This window comes from Mustela erminea, chromosome 16 (genome assembly GCF_009829155.1).
Source record: "Mustela erminea isolate mMusErm1 chromosome 16, mMusErm1.Pri, whole genome shotgun sequence".
NCBI classification, from domain to species: Eukaryota; Metazoa; Chordata; class Mammalia; order Carnivora; family Mustelidae; genus Mustela; species Mustela erminea.
The window spans coordinates 33,338,963-33,356,222 of NC_045629.1; the positions used below are offsets into that span (position 1 = coordinate 33,338,963).

Consider the following 17,260-nt stretch of genomic DNA (forward strand, 5'->3'; position numbering starts at 1 on the left):
ATGCCAAAACTCATGTGGTAAGAGAAGATGCCTTCATCACAGAGCAATATTGAGTGGCAAAAACTGGGGGAAAACATCTACCACACAGTTTTTCATTTTATATGATTCAGGACTATTTTTTAAAGAAATTTAATTTTTTTATATATTTTATATACACTTAACAAATTACTACCCCAAAGTCTTTTTCTTTTCACATTGTGGATATCTTGAATCAATTTAATTACCATTCAGATTTTAAAAATCTTGAACATGGACATTCTCCAGAACAGATCATATACTAGATCAGGCCTCTGAAGTACAAAAAGATTGAGATCATATCATGCATCTTTTCTTTTTTTTTTTTTTTTAAATTTTTTTATTGCATATGAATTAAGAATTGTTTTGTGATCATAAAGCTATGAAATCAGAAGTCAACCATAGGAAGAAATTGGGCAAGATCACAAATTCATGGAGGTTAAACAACATGTTACTAAACAATAAATGGGTCAACCAGGATATCAAAGAGGAAAATAATAAGTACCTGGAAATGAATGAAAATGGATGATGGTCCAAGACCTTTGGGATGCAGCAAATGCAGTCATAAGAAAGATGTATATAGCAATACAGTCCTACCTCGAAAAGTAAGAAAAATCTCAAACAACCTAAACTTACACCTAAAGGAGCTAGACAAAGAGTAAGAAATGAAGCCAAAAGCCAGCAAAGGAAGGTAAATAAGAAATATCAGAGCAGAAATGAATGATATACAAACAAATTAAAAACCCTAGTAGAATAGATTGGTAAAACCAGGAACTGACTCTTTGAAGGAATTAATAAAACTGATAAACCCCTAGCCAGACTTATCAAAAAGAAAAGAAAAGAGACAGGACCCAAATAAAGAAAATCATATTTGTAGGAGAAATAATAAATAAATTATGAAAAACCTTAGATGGTGAAATAGACTTAGGGAACTCAGTCACTCCATCAAGTATAATAACTTTCATATCATAGGAATCCCAGAAGAAGAGAGAGAAAGGAGGGCAGTAGATTTATTTGAGAAAATTATAGCAGAAAACTTCCATAATCTGGGGAAGGAAACAGACATCCAGAGCCAAAAGGCACAGAATTCCCATCAAAATCAATACTAGCAAGCCAACACCAAACGTTATAATTAATTTGCAAAAAACAGCAATAGAGGAAAAAAAATCTTAAAAGTAAAAATACAAAAGAAGAAGTCCTTAAAAACCTATATGGGGGAAACTCATAAGGTTAGAGATTTCTCAATAGAAACTTGGCAGGCCAGAAGGGAGTGGCATGATCTATTCAATGTGCTGAATGGGAAAGGTCTGCAGCCAAGACTACTCTATTCAGCAATGCTATCATTCAGAATAAGAGGAGAAATAAAGAGTTTCCCAGACAAACAAAAATTAAAGTAATTGTGACCACCAAGTAATTGTAGGACCACCAGTCCTATAAGAAGTATTAAAGGGAATATTTGAGTGGGAAAGAAAGACCAAACCAACAAAGACTAGGAAGGAACAGAGAAAATCTCCAAAAACAATGACAAAACAAGTGGCAATAAATACTTATGTGTCAATAATTACTCTGAATGTAAATGGACTAAATGCTCCAACCAAAAGACATAGGATGTCAGGGTAGATTAAAAAACAAGACCAATTGGTATGCAACCTACAAGAGACTCATTTTAGACCTAAAGACACCTACAGATTGAAAGTGAGAGGGTGGAAAGACTTTTTTTTTTTTTTTAAGTTTCTCAAGTTTTTTTTTTTTAATATTTAATTTATTTTTTATTTTTTTTTTATTTCCAGCATAACAGTATTCATTATGTTTGCACCACACCCCGTGCTCCATGCAATCCGTGCCCTCTATAATACCCACCACCTGGTACCCCAACCTCCCACCCCCCGTCCCTTCAAAACCCTCAGATTGTTTTTCAGAGTCCATAGTCTCTCATGGTTCACATGCAACATGGGAGTTTCTCAAGTTTTTATTTAAATTCCGCTTGGTTAACATACAGTATAATATTATTTTCAGGTAAAGAATTTAATTATTCAACACTTCTATAAAACACCTGGTGCTCATCACAATAAGTGCCCCTCTGAATCCCCATCACCTGTTTAACATTTCCCTCCAAAATGTGACAAGGTAAAGAAACATTTAACACTTAAATGAATGTCAAAAGAAAGCTGGAGTAGCAGCACTTAATACGGAACAAATTAGACAGCAAAACAAACACTCTAAAAAGAGAAGAAGGACATGATATAATCTTTCAGGGGACAATCTAACAAGAAGACCTGTCAACTATAAATGTTTAGTTACCCAAATGGGGACATTCAAATACATAAAATAGTTAATAAAAAACATAAAGTAACTCACTGTTAATAATCCAATAATGGTAGGGGATTTTAACACCTCATTTATATCAGTGGACAGATCATCTAAATAGAAAATCAACAAGGAAACAATGACTCTGAATCACACTCTGGACCGGATGTACTTATATATATTTAGAATATTCCATCCCAAAAAAGCAGAATACACATTCTTTTCAAATGCACCATGGGACAGTCTCCAGAATAGATCACATACTAGGTCACAAATCAGGCCTCAACAAATACAAAGAGATTGTAATTATACCATGCACTGTTGCTAAGCACAACACTATGAACCTAGAAGTCAGTGGCAAATAAAAAATTATAAAGACCACAAATACATGGAGGTTAAGCAACATGCTACTAAACAATGAATGGGTCATTCAGGAAATCAAAGAAGTTAAAAAATAAATAGAAATCAATGAAAATGAAAACATAGTGGTTCAAAACATATACAGCAAAAGAGATCCAAAGGGGAAAATATATAGCAGTACATGCCTAACTCAAGAAGCAAGGAGAATTTAAAATAAGAACCCTAACCTTATACCTAAAGGCAAAACAGATTAATGAAACCGGGAGCTGGTTCTTTGATAAAATTAACAGAATTGATAAACCTCTACCTGCTGAGAAAAAAAGAACAGAGAAAGGACACAAATAAATAAAAGAACGTATGAGAGAGGAGAAGTAACAATCAACATCACAGAAATACAAACAATTTTAAGAAAATTTTATGAAAAATTAATGCCGATAAATTGAACAATCTGGAAGAAATGAATGAATTTCTAGAAACATGTAACTACCAAAACTGAAACAGGAAGAAATAGAAAACTTGAACAGACTTACAGGCAGCAAAGAAATTGAATCAGTAATTAAAAATCTCCCAACAAACAAAAGTCCAGAGCCAGGTGGTTTCCAAAGGGAATTCTACTAAACATTCAAAGAAGAGTTAATCTATTCTTCTCAAACTATTCCAAAAATTAGACATGGAAGGAAAACTTCCAAGATCATTCTATGAGACCATCATCACCCTGATTCCAAAATCAGACAAAGACTCCATTAGAAAAGAGAACTACAGGTCAATATCCCTGCTGAATGCAAAAAATCTCAACAAAATACTAGCAAATCAAATCCAAAAGTATATTAAAGGTATTATTCACCATCTTTAAGTGGGATTTATTTGTGGGCTGCAAGGGTGGTTCAATATTTGCAAATCAACCAACATGATATATACCACATTAATAAAAGAAAGGATGAGAGCTATATGATCCTCTCAAAAGGTACAGAAATGGCATTTCACAAAGTACAACATCCATTCATGATAAAAACTCTCAACAAAGTAGCAATGACAGGAACATACCTCAACAAATAAAGGACATATGAAAAACCTACAGCTAATATCATCCTCAACGGGGAAAAAACTTAGAGCTTTTCTTCTTCGGTCAGGAACTAGACTGGATGTCCATTATCACCACTGTTATTTAACATAGTACTGGAAGTCCTCGTCTCAGAAATCAGACAATAAAAAGAAATAAAAGGCATCTAAAAAGACAAGGAAGAAATCAAACTTTCAGTATTTGCCCATGACCTGATATTCTATACGGAAAACCCCAGAGACACCACCAAAAAACAGCTAGAACTTATAAACAAGTATAAATATACTTACATACAGAAAAATCACAGAATAAACAATCAACATATGGAAATCTGTTGCATTTCTATACACCAATAATAAAGCAGCAGAAAGAGAAATTAAGGAATCAATCCCATTTATCAAGCACCAGAAACCCGAGATCACTAGAAATAAACCTAACCAAAGAGGTAAAAGACCTGTACTTTGAAAACTACAACACTGAGTAACTTAGTAACTTTAGTTTATAAAATCTTCCCAACCTTGCACATTAAGAGGTGGCAGATGCAGAATTTAAGCCCATGTCTTCCTAGGAACAATGCAAAAACCAAACAATATTAAACAGTTCCCTTTTATTACTCTCCAGTAGCAACATTTTGAAACCTACAGAAAATGAATGCAAATAGAGCTGTGATAATATTCAGAAGTCATCTCTCTCTAATGAAATCTGTCTTTAGGCTCCAACCTTTCAAATAATGCATTTCCCTTTATTTAGAACAAAGTAATATAATGATATTGATGGTAATTATAGTGGCACTAATAATCATTGACATTCAATTGACACATTATGGGACATTACAAACATATGTACACATAAACACTTACATGGGTCACCTCTCTGGCTAAGTCAGTAGAGCTTGGAACTTGTGATCTTGGGGTTATGAGCTGAAGCTCAATATTGAGTATAGGAATTACTTAAAAAAATTAAATGGAAGGTAAGACTTATAAAAATGAGCATTTTTGAGCATTTTGAATAAATATTTTATTTCATGTTTAAAAATCATAATTAAAATCATAAGCAAAAAGCAGTAGTAAGTTACAGAATGTTTTTCTCTGCAAAAATAAGTGTTACTGATGCCTATATATATTTGTAAATAAAATAATATAAAAATTATGTAGAATTTAAAATCTATTAAGATATTTTTATATATATTTTTAATTTCAGATGTAACATAATATTTATTATCCATTATATTTTAATCAAATCTCTGGAAAACATTTAGTATATAGAATTATGTTTTGATATTTTTTTCTTAAAATTTGGTTTTTAAAATGTGATCCAGATTGTTTTCTTAGTTGCTATTTTCATTGCTCTTTTATTATTAAAGTAACAATTTATTCTAAATCTCCTGAGAGTCTTCCAAAGAGATACCTCTGTTCCCAAAAATATAGTTTGCCCCTTAATTCTTTGCAGTAGCTTATAAATTTTTCTGTTCATCTTATAAAAATGATAGTATGTAATTCTTTTTATTTTAGACAGGTAAGCTGAAGTAAAGTGAAAAATGAAAAGAACAATTAAAAGTATAACTTGATCACAGATTTACATAAATTATTTTAATTTTTAAAAGATTTTATTTATTTATTTGAGAGAGAGAAAGGAAGAGGAGGAACAGACTCCCCACTGAGTATGGAGCCCAATATGGGACTTGATCCCAAGACACTGAGATCATGACCTGAGCAAGTCAGATGCTTAACTGACTAAGCTACCCAAGCACCCAACAGATTTACATAATTTAGTTGCTAAAAGAGTAACACATACATTCTCTAAAGATGAGAGATTCATCTGTTCATGTCTTTTAAGGTACATAAGTAATTACAAAATAATATCAGTGGTTGAAAACTAAGTTAATTTGGAGGTAGAAGAAAGACTTCAGTGTTATGTAATATGTTAAATATACAGAACAATCCTCCTTGTAATTAGTCTAAATATATGGAATCTGACAAAGTAAAAAAACACTGTATTAAAATATTGACAGCCACCACATAAGAGATATCGATGATCATCTCATTATTAATTGGTTATTCCACTATCAGGCTTGAATTCCTTTGATGACCAAAAAATAAAATAAAACTTATCCAGGTTATTTAGCCAAAAGTTTTCAACAAATGAATTGTTAAATTTACTTACATATCCTTTAATATGCCAGTTTTTAAAGTCACTATTCAGACTCAGTCTATTTTTATTTGATCTATGTACTTTCTTTTTATTTGATAAAATGACCACAAATCAACATCTTAAAGAGTTTAACAAATTCAACCTCTAACAACTCTTCTCTTCAGAACTGAATGAAGTTAATATGTTTAAAGTCACATGACAGCTTGGATGTAAGATTTTAAGTCTTGCAACATATCATGGTCTCCTTTATATACAATTCCTGCAACTCATGGTTTATTTTCTTTACTAAGCTTAAATATTTGGGCCTAGGGTCATGCCTAACTCATTTTCATTTAACCCACACTGCCTTCTGTGGAGTTTAGCACATTACAGTCACGTTGAATTCACTAATTGATTTTTGTGTTTGTGCCCCACTGAGTTAAAAATTGTAAACTTGTTACCAAATTTAACCTAGGAAAGGAGTAATTTTTAAATTACAGTTTTAGATAAGCAATTTTGTAGTGATATCAGGGGAGTTAAAAAAAAAATCCTTAACTTCTATTAAGAACAGTTCAGCTCTGGTAATTCACATTCCAACTTTCCAAAAGCATCCAAATTATTGGCAGTATGGCATTTGATTCCCAAGCTTAATTTCAAGGCTAAGTCATTGTTGCCTTGACTGGCAATAAATTAGGAGAAAACAAAACCTTATTCCTTTCAGTCAGCAGACTTTACCATTCATGGCTCACTGTGAAGTCAGTGTCCTTCCCCTTGTCCTTTATGGATGAGTTTGCAGTGACTTCCAGATATCAGGGAGTTATGAATATATATTAAAGCAATTTTTTCATAAACGTTGTACCAGTCAGATTTCAGAGAGTCTAACGTATCCTTCTGTAGTTTTAGTAGTTGCTATTCACACACGCACACACATAAGAGAAAGGGGCTTGTTGATAAAAAGAACATAAGTTGACACTGAAAAAGATGGGATATACATAAATTCAGTCTATAAAAAATCTTTCTCTAGAACTCAGAAAGAAGCTGATGATCTTTAATGGCATATGACACTGTGGTATAAGAGTCTAATAGTGTGTGGCATATCACCATTTATTTTATATTATAGTTGTTGAAACCCAATGCCTTATTTCCTCTATTAGGCTAAATTTATTAAGCCTAATGCTGTATCTTTTAAAGAGTCCAAATCTTTTGTTTTGTTTATTGGTTCAACCTAACTAAGTTAAACTATCCTCCAAATCTTCCTGTATGGTTCCAGATTGAGTGAGAGTTGGAAGGCAGGGGCAAGACAGCACTACTTGCTCTGAAGGCCCAGGCTACTGAAATTCATTCTTTTGACCCTGATCTGCCTTCTCACCTTGGGGCACTGGGAAGCAGTGAGGTAGAATTCTTCCAGATTCCACTGGATTTCCTCCTTCAACAATGTTATGGGGCAGGTTGGCACACAGCATTGAGGCAAAAGTTGCCTGCTCCTGCATGCACACTCATCATTGAGGTTGTAGGCTATGAGTTGTGAAAATGTGTTAAGGAAGCCTAATTCAAAATTGGGGTTGGGGAGCCATGAGAGAAGGACTCTCAGATATGTCTCACACCTGGAGGCTTGCATAGTCCAGCAGGAAGAAGGAAGAGTTCCTCTCTTCTGGCAAAAGCAAGTTGTCCTTACCTGCAGCCCATGAGAAGCTGCCACTACTTCGAACCCTCATTTTCTTACAATGAAGTTTTGTTCAAAATAACTACTGCCAACTTCTTCCCTTCTTTTATAAAAAGATGCTCTTTATCTTTGTTCTCTGGGCCTGTCTATGGTTCGGTCATCCCAAATTGCAATTCCTCTGCTATAAGAAGCAAGAATCAAGAATCAAGAATAAACTTGATTTTGTTGGCTGAATGTTTCCTTTTTTCTTTTAAAAGGTTGACAGAGTAAAAGACGTGGCATCTATTTTATCTTCACTGATCCCATTTTATCCTCACTGTCCTCTGCTTCACTGGGGCTTTTCTTCTTGATGTCCAGCCTGCCGTTCAAGAGCAACTTCAGGCCCACCACCTGATACAAGAGCAGAAATTTTCCGTAGTGTTTTTAAATTGATTTTAAAATTCTGCACTCTAACTCCATATTCCATATCATTCATAGTGGTTCTAGTTCTCTAATTAAATTCAGATGTTGCAAGAACAAATTTGAATACCCAAGTAAATTTTTCTGATGCTAGAATGCTCTAGTCTTGTGCTGATATAATCACACATTTGAAAAATTCCCACTAGTTCACTTAAAGGAAATCTATGAAAAAATACTTTTTCCAAAAAGTATTTTTGGAATACTTTTTTTACTTTTTTGGGTTTCCAAAAACCCACCACTAATAATTAACACACAAGGTGATACAGTGAAGGGAATTTCAGATGACATGAAAGTTTTAGTTAAGAAATTGATGTCTGTGTTATTCTTTATTTTCAAGTTTATTTTGCATAGGTATATCCTTAAGCTGTGTTTTCATAAATATTCTAGGGAAACAAAGTTTCTGATGCTTGACTTGCCTTATAGTATCTTTGATTTCATGACTACTAATTTGAGTGGGGATAGACTTCTTTGTTTAAAATCATTTTAACTTCTGAATGTTAAAGAGCTTATGTAATTACTTTCTAATAAACAATGTGAATCTTTTTGTCATTGTAGTTTCCCTATATGTTGCCCTGAAGTCACTTAGAATTATTTCTCCCTTCTTGGCATCCTAAATTCTTACACTGATTTGTCAGGTGTGGATCTCTATTCACTCATCTTCCTTGCCATTTGATGGGCTCCTGCAATTAAAAGCACCTGTCTTTAGCATGTTTCTTTTCTTTTACTAATTTATTTAATCATTACTTTCCTTATTTTACTCTATTTCTTCTTTTTGTAATTTTTTTTAAAAGACTTTATTTGTTTATTTGACAGAGACAGACAGCAAGAGAAGGAACACAAGCAGAGGGATTGGGAGAGGGAAAAGCAGGCCTCCCACTGAGCAGCGAGCCTGATGTGATCCTTGATCCCAGGACCCTGGGATCATGACCTGAGCCAAAGGCAGATGCTTAATGACTGAGATGCCCCTTTTTTTGGAATTTTTACTATTTAGATGTTTGATGCCTCAATTTAAACTTTCAGGTATTTTATCTTTCCTCCCATATTTTCTGTGACTGTTGGTTCTTATTCTGGAAGATTTCCTCAACACTTATTTTTTTAGCTTCAAAAGAGCTTATTAAAATTTTCTGCCTGCCCAGCCTACTAAAAAGGAGAAGATAGTTGCAAATGATATATCTGATAAGAGGTTAGTATTCAAAACCTATAAAGAACTTATCAGATTCAAGACCCAAAAACCAAATAATCCAATTAAAAATGTCAGAGAAACTGACCGGACATTTTTCCAAAGAAGCCATACTGATGGCCACTAGATACATTCTGAGAAATGCAAATCAAAACCACAATAAGTGACTCTTAATCTCACAAAACAAACTGAAGGTTGCTGGGGGGAGGGGGTTTGGGAGAAGGGGGTGGGATTATGGACATTGGGGAGGGTATGTGCTTTGGTGAGTGCTGTGAAGTGTGTAAACCTGGTGATTCACAGACCTGTACCCCTGGGGATAAAAATATATGTTTATAAAAATAAAAAATTAAAAAAAAAACCACAATGAGATAGAAGCTCACACAACTCAGGATGGCTAGTATCAAAGACAAGAAATAATAAGTGTTGCTGAGACTGTAGAGAAAAGAGAATTGATATACACTGTTGGTGGGAATTTAAATTGGTGCAACATGGAAAACAGTATAGAGGTTCCTCAAAAAAATTAAAAATAGAAATATTATATGATCCAGTAATTCCACTACTGGGTGTTTACCCAGAGAAAAATAAAATACTAATTCCAAAAAGATATATGTATCCCTATGTTTATTTCAGAGTTGTCTATAATAGCCAAGATATGGAGGTAACCCAAGTACCATCCATAGCTGAATGGATAAAGAAGATGTGGTATATACATATACAATTGAATATTACTCAGCCATTAAAAAAAGAATTAGATCTGGCCAGTTGTGAAAGAATGGATGAACTTAGAGACTATTGTGCTAACTGAAATAGGTCAGACAGAGAAAGACAAATGCCATATGATTTTGCTTATATATAGGATTAAAAAAATAAATGAACAAGGAGACTCCTAAATGCAGAAAATAAATTGGTGGTTGCCAGAAGAATGGTGGGTGGGGGGATGGACAAAACAGGTAAAAGAGATTAAGATGTTCAGACTTCCCAGTTACAAAGTAAGTCATGAGATGAAATGTACAGCGTAAGAAATATACTCAATAATATTGTAATGCTGAATAGTAACAATGATAACTACACCTTTTATGATGAGCACTGAGCAATGTATGGCATTGTTGAGTCACTGTGTTGTACACCTGAAACTAATAGAACATTTGTTGTCAACTATACTTCAATAAATAAGATTCTGCCTGTTATTTTTTATGACTTTTTTTTTATAGGTAATCAGGATCCTTTTCTAATCTCACTCAGGATATTAATCAGCTTTTTAGGCTTATACTTTGCTCCATTCCCTAGACTTGTTTCCTTCAGAATTAGGTGTTCTCTTTTGTTTTATTTGCTTTTATTCCCATGTGTTCAGTTTTCCTTTGAATTTTGTAGTTTTCAGTTTCTATGTGCAATGGACTAAATATTTGTGTCTCATCCCTCCAAATTCATATATTGAAATCGTGACCCCCAAAATGATGGTATTAGAAAGTGGGGTCTTTGGAAGATAAGTAGGCCCTCATGAATGGGATTAGTGCCTTTATTAGAAGAGCTAGTAAAGCCAGGTTTCTCTTTCTGCTCCCTGCTGTAGGAGGATACAACAAGAAGACAAAGATCAAACCCAGAAGTGTATTCTCATATACAGTGGCACCTTCATCTTGGACTTCTCAACCTCCAGAACTGTGAGGTATAAATATTTATTTTTTCATCCACCCAGTCTATGGCATTCTGTTACAGCAGCCCAAAGTGACTAATTGACCACTTATATTTGACAGTGAAAGAAAAAAAAGTCTACCTAGGTGCTATATATAAGTAAAATTCAGTGAGCAGAAATCAATACAAGATCTGTAAAATGTTACAAAACAAAAGAAAAGGAAAGTAATAGAAAAATGGATAGCAGATGAAAAATATCAAAAAGGAGGAGAAGAGGGGCGCCTGGGTGGCTCAGTGGGTTGGGCCGCTGCCTTCGGCTCAGGTCATGATCCCAGGGTCCTGGGATCGAGCCCCGCATCGGGCTCTCTGCTCAGCCGCGAGCCTGCTTCCTCCTCTCTCTCTGCCTGCTTGTGATCTCTCTCTGTCAAATAAATAAATAAAATCTTAAAAAAAAAAAAAAGGAGGAGAAGATAAAAATGGTGTCCAATTGTTTTGGTTTTTTTTTTAATCAATTAATCAAAGTATATTTGACATACAATGTTTCCTTAGTTTCAGGTGTACAATGTGGTGATTTGGCTACTCTGTACATTATGCTGAGCTCACCACAAGTATTGCTGTCACCTGTCATCCTACAATGCTAATACAATACCACTGACCATACTCCCTAACTCCCTATGCTGTATCTTTCATCTCTGTGTTTTATTCATTCTGTAACTGGAAGGCTGTACCTCTCACTCCTATTCACCTATTTTGCCAACCTCCCTCATCCTTCCCCTCTGGAATTGTTTTAGAAAATTGTTTAACACATTTAATGAAGCTTTTAAAGCAAGATGCAAAGCAGAATTATAAAAACTCAGGAGAGAGAGAAAAAGGTATGAGAAAGAAATAAAGGGTGAGCTGGAAAAACTTAGACTATGAGTAAAAGTCAGTACCTCCTTAGTCCCATTTGTCCTGAGATGGGGCAGGTCTCTAAATGATTTGTGTTGATGATATTTGGGGGATGGTATATATAGAGAAAAGGATGATTATAAACCTGGTCTTTTCACTGCTTTCTTGGGGTGTTTCATGAAGGGATGGAGCATTGTCGGGTTTAGAAATTACTTAAGACATTTATATTTTGGCCTTATTTAAACTCTCTTAGTGACCTCATCTTTATTTTAGGCACGATGAGGACTTTAATCTCTTTGACAAGTCATCACACAGAGAGGTATATAAATATATCACTGAAATTCACACAATTACAAAGGCATTATGGAGAGAAAGGTATAATTTGTTGCCTGGCTTTTTGAAAAGGTTTAACTAAAATGTTTGTCTTTTAGAAGAAACCATGTGGGCATAGGGCATTCAGAATGAGATTTTGAGAGCATTTTCAACCTGTCTATAAGGTACATAATTGAAGGACAAAGGATAATTTCTTTGCTGGGTTTTGAAATATGGATGCTTATTGTGTTTTTTATATTTATCCAAATCTATGCAGTGAAGAAATGTTCCCAAGATTTTATGAACACAGCAGCATTTCTGTAAGCATTCTAGATACATGAAAAGCATTATTGGGAAACAAGACCACTTTCATAAATTGGTTTTATAACAGTGAGTGTATGCAAGGATAAGACATTCCAACAAAGGCTAATGTTTCTCTGTCTTTATGTATTTTTAATATTTACTGAAGAATAAGAGAAAATATCTTTAGTGCTTATTCCATTAATATAAGAGAAAGAAAAAATCTTATCAAACAAATGATTTGAGAAAGAAACTAAGAATATAATAGCATTAATCAACAGAGATAAAGCATCAGAAATATACTATTGTTCTCCTTTATTTTAGAAAAATAAAATAATTAAAAAGGCATGTAGGCTATTAAAGTCTAATCTCTTTTTCTCTCACACACACTTGCTGTGTTTTTCCCTGTGGAAAGGCTGAAGAAGAATGCAAAAGAGCAGTTTGCTACATTGAAAGAATTAAATTGATAGGTCCTCAGAACTTAAGAGACAAATCAATGCAGTGCATCATTTCAAATCCATTGACTAATTTGTTTTGAACTCAACTCTTCTTTGTTCCTCGCCACAGTTTCTCAGCATTTTCCACTGGGAGAATGCTGTTATATTAATAAAATTTAACTTGCATATAAACACAGAGAATGAACATAAATTCAATAATACTCATCTACAAAGCAGTAGTTGAAGACTCTTCTGGGATAGCAGCATCCTAATCAGATAGCACAAACATACTTTCTAGCTCTAGAGTCAGCCATTGACATGTGTTAACTATTCATACCATTATGAGTATATTTTTTCTCAATGGGTTTGTTCATTTATTCATCTTCATTGATAACAAAAAAGAAATTCAGATGAAGAGCACAATTCCTGAGATAGTGGGAAGATGGTAAATTATAGGACAGTGAGGAAAAGGTAAATTAATTCAGATCAGAGTGTGATATAAGTTTGACCAGAACAAGGGTTAGCAGTCTATGGGCTATGAACCAAACCCATCCCACTCCCTGGTTTGGTACAACCCAAAAGATTAAAATAACTTTTACATTTTTAAGTATTTGAAAATGTTAAAAAAGAAAAGTATAATACATGACAGATAAAAAAGTATACAAAATTCCAGGTTCTTTCTTAATTAATACATTTTTGTTCATTGAACATACCAACACTTATTTCTTACTGTATTGTTTATGACTGTTTTTTGTGCTTTGAGAGGTTGAGTTGAGGGGTTGCAACAGAGATCATACGACCACCAAAGACTAAAATATTTACTTTGTGGCCCTTTACAGAAAAACGTTTGCTGAGTCCTGAACTAGAAGAACATAAAAGAGCATGGAATTAATTTAGAGCAACCCTGCTAGAATATCAAACAATTGGAATGCACAAAGAACTCTCTAACAAAATAATCATTCACATGTTTTATCAAGGGAAACCAGAAACATTGCTGTAGGCACTCTATATTCTGAACATACCCCATAAGAATTTCAGATGGTTCTGCATTGATAATGATAGCTTGCAATTTTATTAAAATACATCTAGACCCAAACACCTTAGAAGCTGATGTTTCTGCCCCAACCCAGAAATAAAAGTATAAACCATCAATGGAGATTGTAAAGTGGAAAATTTCTGACTTTTCCAACAAATGACATATAATTTTGGTAGAACAAAGTGTCCTTGCAAAGTCAGTACTGCCATCCAATGCCAGGATTCGTTTCTATCATATTTGCTAAAAAAAAAAACTTTCTGTGCATCAGGGTTAAGCAATAAAACAGTAATGTGATAAACAGACCTTCATTAATGGTTCCTTTATGGAAAGCTAAAATTAAAACACAAACAAATAACCCCCAGATTATTGCCTTGATCATCTTTTTCCCTTTCTCTATCTCATACTGTTTCATTACAGAATCATCTCAATAAAATAAAGTAATAATATAAAAAATATTGCAGTCACAAGTATTAACTAAAAATACCTCTATATGACCACAACACTAAATTTATTATTTTATAGATTATATAGGGCATGTTCTTTTTATAAAAAAAGGTTATCTTTGATTCAGTTACTATGTCTGTAAACTGTTCTTTTTCTTTTCATTTTTGAGTTCTAATTATCATTTTATATTATATGTATATGCATATGAATGAATCTATTCATTCATATATATCATTTTATATTATATATCATTATATATATATTATCTATATTTTATATATATATCATTTTATATTACATGTATATGTATATGAATGAATATATTCTCCTGGAATGTAAGATTCTAAATAATTATTTTACAAGTTTTAGAAAAACTCTTTCATTTCTTTTACATTCCTATGGTATATGTAAACATGGAAGCATCAATTCATGAAAAAGTTCTCCAAAACTGGAAGAGAAAACGTTGACACCATGTGTCTAAAATATTAACTGAATTCAGTTACTTTGATCATTTCAGCAAACAAAAGAACAAATACACTGCAATGTAGAGAATAAAGACTGCATAATCTAGTGGGAAGAGAGAGAAACAAAAACAAATACAAAAGGTTTCTGGGAAACAAGTATTTCCCACCTCTCTTGGGTTAGTTTTCTATTTGATAAAATAAAAACACAACTGAAGATTACATAAATAGGTTAATATTGTCTGACTAATGGTCATTATTAGAGTATAACTTAATACTAACAGTCAGAAATTATAAAACATAAAAAATGTAAAGAAAAGAAAAAATCAAAATCCATGACTATGAGAAAAAATTAAGTATTGTGGCTATGTATGTCATCTTGACAATTAATACAGGTTGCCTCTGAGTAATTGCATAGATATCAGAGGTGGCATCTATTTCACTTTTAAAAGTATCTCTTAATTTATATATCTTTGATACTAACCCTTTTTAAAGTTTTTATTTAAATTTCAGTTCATTAACATATTATGCCATATGTTAACATATGGCATAATATGTTAATGAACTGAAATTTAAATAGTTTCAGCTGTATGATGTAGTGATTCAACACTTCCATTTAACCCTTTATCGGATACATCATTTGCAAATGTCGTCTCCCATTCTCTAGGTGGACTTTTTGTTCAGTCGCTTATTCTTTACTGTGCAGAAAAAGCTTTTGATTTTGATATTGTCCCAGTAGTTTGTTTTTGCTTTTGTTTCCGTTGCCTCAGGAGACATGTCTAGAAAGTTGTTGCTACAGCTGATGTCAAAGAGGTTACTGCCTGTGTTCTCCTCTAGGATTTTGGTGCTTTCCTGTCTCACATTTAGTCTTTCAACCATTTTGAATTTATTTTTGCATATGGTGTAAGATAGTGGTCCAGTTTCATTCTTTTGCATGTTGCTGTCCAATTTTCCAAGAACCATTTGTTGAAGAGATTGTCTTTTTCCCCTTGAATATTCTCTCCTGCTTTCTTGATTAATTGACAATATAGCTGGGGTTTCATTTCTGGGTCTTCTATTCTGTTCCATTGATCTACATGTCTGTCTTTGTGCCAGGACCATACTGTTTTGATCTCTATAGCTTTGTAATATAAATTGAAGTCTGAAATTGTAAAACTCAATACCCCAAAAATGAATAATATAATCAAAAATGGGTAGAAGGCATGACTTGACATTTTTCCAAAGAAGACATACATATGGCCAATATGAAAAGATGCTCAACATCACTCATCATCAGGGAAATACAAATCAAAACTACAAGAGATATCACCTCACACTGGTCAGAATGGCAAATCAACAACACAAGAAGCAACAGGAATTGGCAAGGATGTGGAGGAAGGGGAAACCTCTTGTACTGTTGGTTACATGCAAACTCAAAAATAGTATGAAATTTCCTCAAAAAGTTGAAAATAGAACTGCCTTACAATCCAGTAACTGAAGTTCTAGGTATTTACCCCAAAAATGCTAAATTAAAGGGGTACATGCACTCTGATGTTTATAGCAGCATTATCGATAATAGCCAAATTATGGAAATAGCCCAACTGTCCATTAACTGATAAATGTATAAGAGAGAGGTGGGGTGTGTGTGTGTGTGTGTGTGTGTGTGTATTGGAATGTTACTCAAGTATAAAAAAAGAATGCTTGGCATTTGCAGTGATATGGATGGAGCTAGATGTAAGGTGAAATAAACCAGTCAGAGAAAAACAAATACCATAGAATTTCACACATATGTGGAATTTAAGAAACAAAACAAGGGGGGAAGAAAAGCAAAGAAGGATGCAAACCAAGAAATGAAACATTTAAAATATTTAACATATTTATTTATTCAATAATCTCTACATCCAACACTGGGCTTGACCTCATGACCCCAAGATGAAGAGTCGTGTGCTCTTTGGACTGAAACAGTCAGACATCCCTGATATGTGAGACAGATTCTTGAAGAGTTCTTCTGGAGCTGTGTTTCTTCTCATTACCTGGCATAATGTCTGACATGTACTAGAAATTCTAAAATTTGAACACTAGACAAATGAAAATAAACTAAATACCATAAGAATATGCATATATTACAGCTACCCCACAAGTAATGAAGGCACACAGGTACAAGTGACTATATGATAATTTAGGAAGATTCTGACTAAAAAGGTAACTCTAAAATTTTATAAAAGTAACCCCTTAGTTCATTAAAGCTATTTGATTGCTTTCTGATTTTGCTTTTTGCTAATTGCTTTTGCTTCCTTTTTGATTTCTATGGGATGCTACAAAGAAAAAAAGCATCTTCTGGGGGATGTCATGCATTTGCACAGCCCCAGTGAATCCTTTACGATCATTACTGTAGTATATGCTAACAAGTGATCATTAAAAGTTCAGTTTTAACACCACATAAATTCTAACTAGCAAATGAAATGAACAAAGAATAGGAAAAATGAATATGCCAGTGAATTATTTTTAAACTAATCTTTAAAGAAAAACTCTAAAGGTACAAAAATATGATTTCTAAAGGAAAACGATATTTTTATTCCTAAAATCATATAAAAAGTTTC

General features: G+C 33.4%; 1 pseudogene; it reads right to left on the bottom strand.

The window, feature by feature from the left end:
* The window catches only part of LOC116574940, a 195,937-nt pseudogene extending 188,350 nt beyond the window's left edge, over nt 1–7,587 (bottom strand).
* Nucleotides 7,588–17,260: the final 9,673 nt, after the last annotated feature.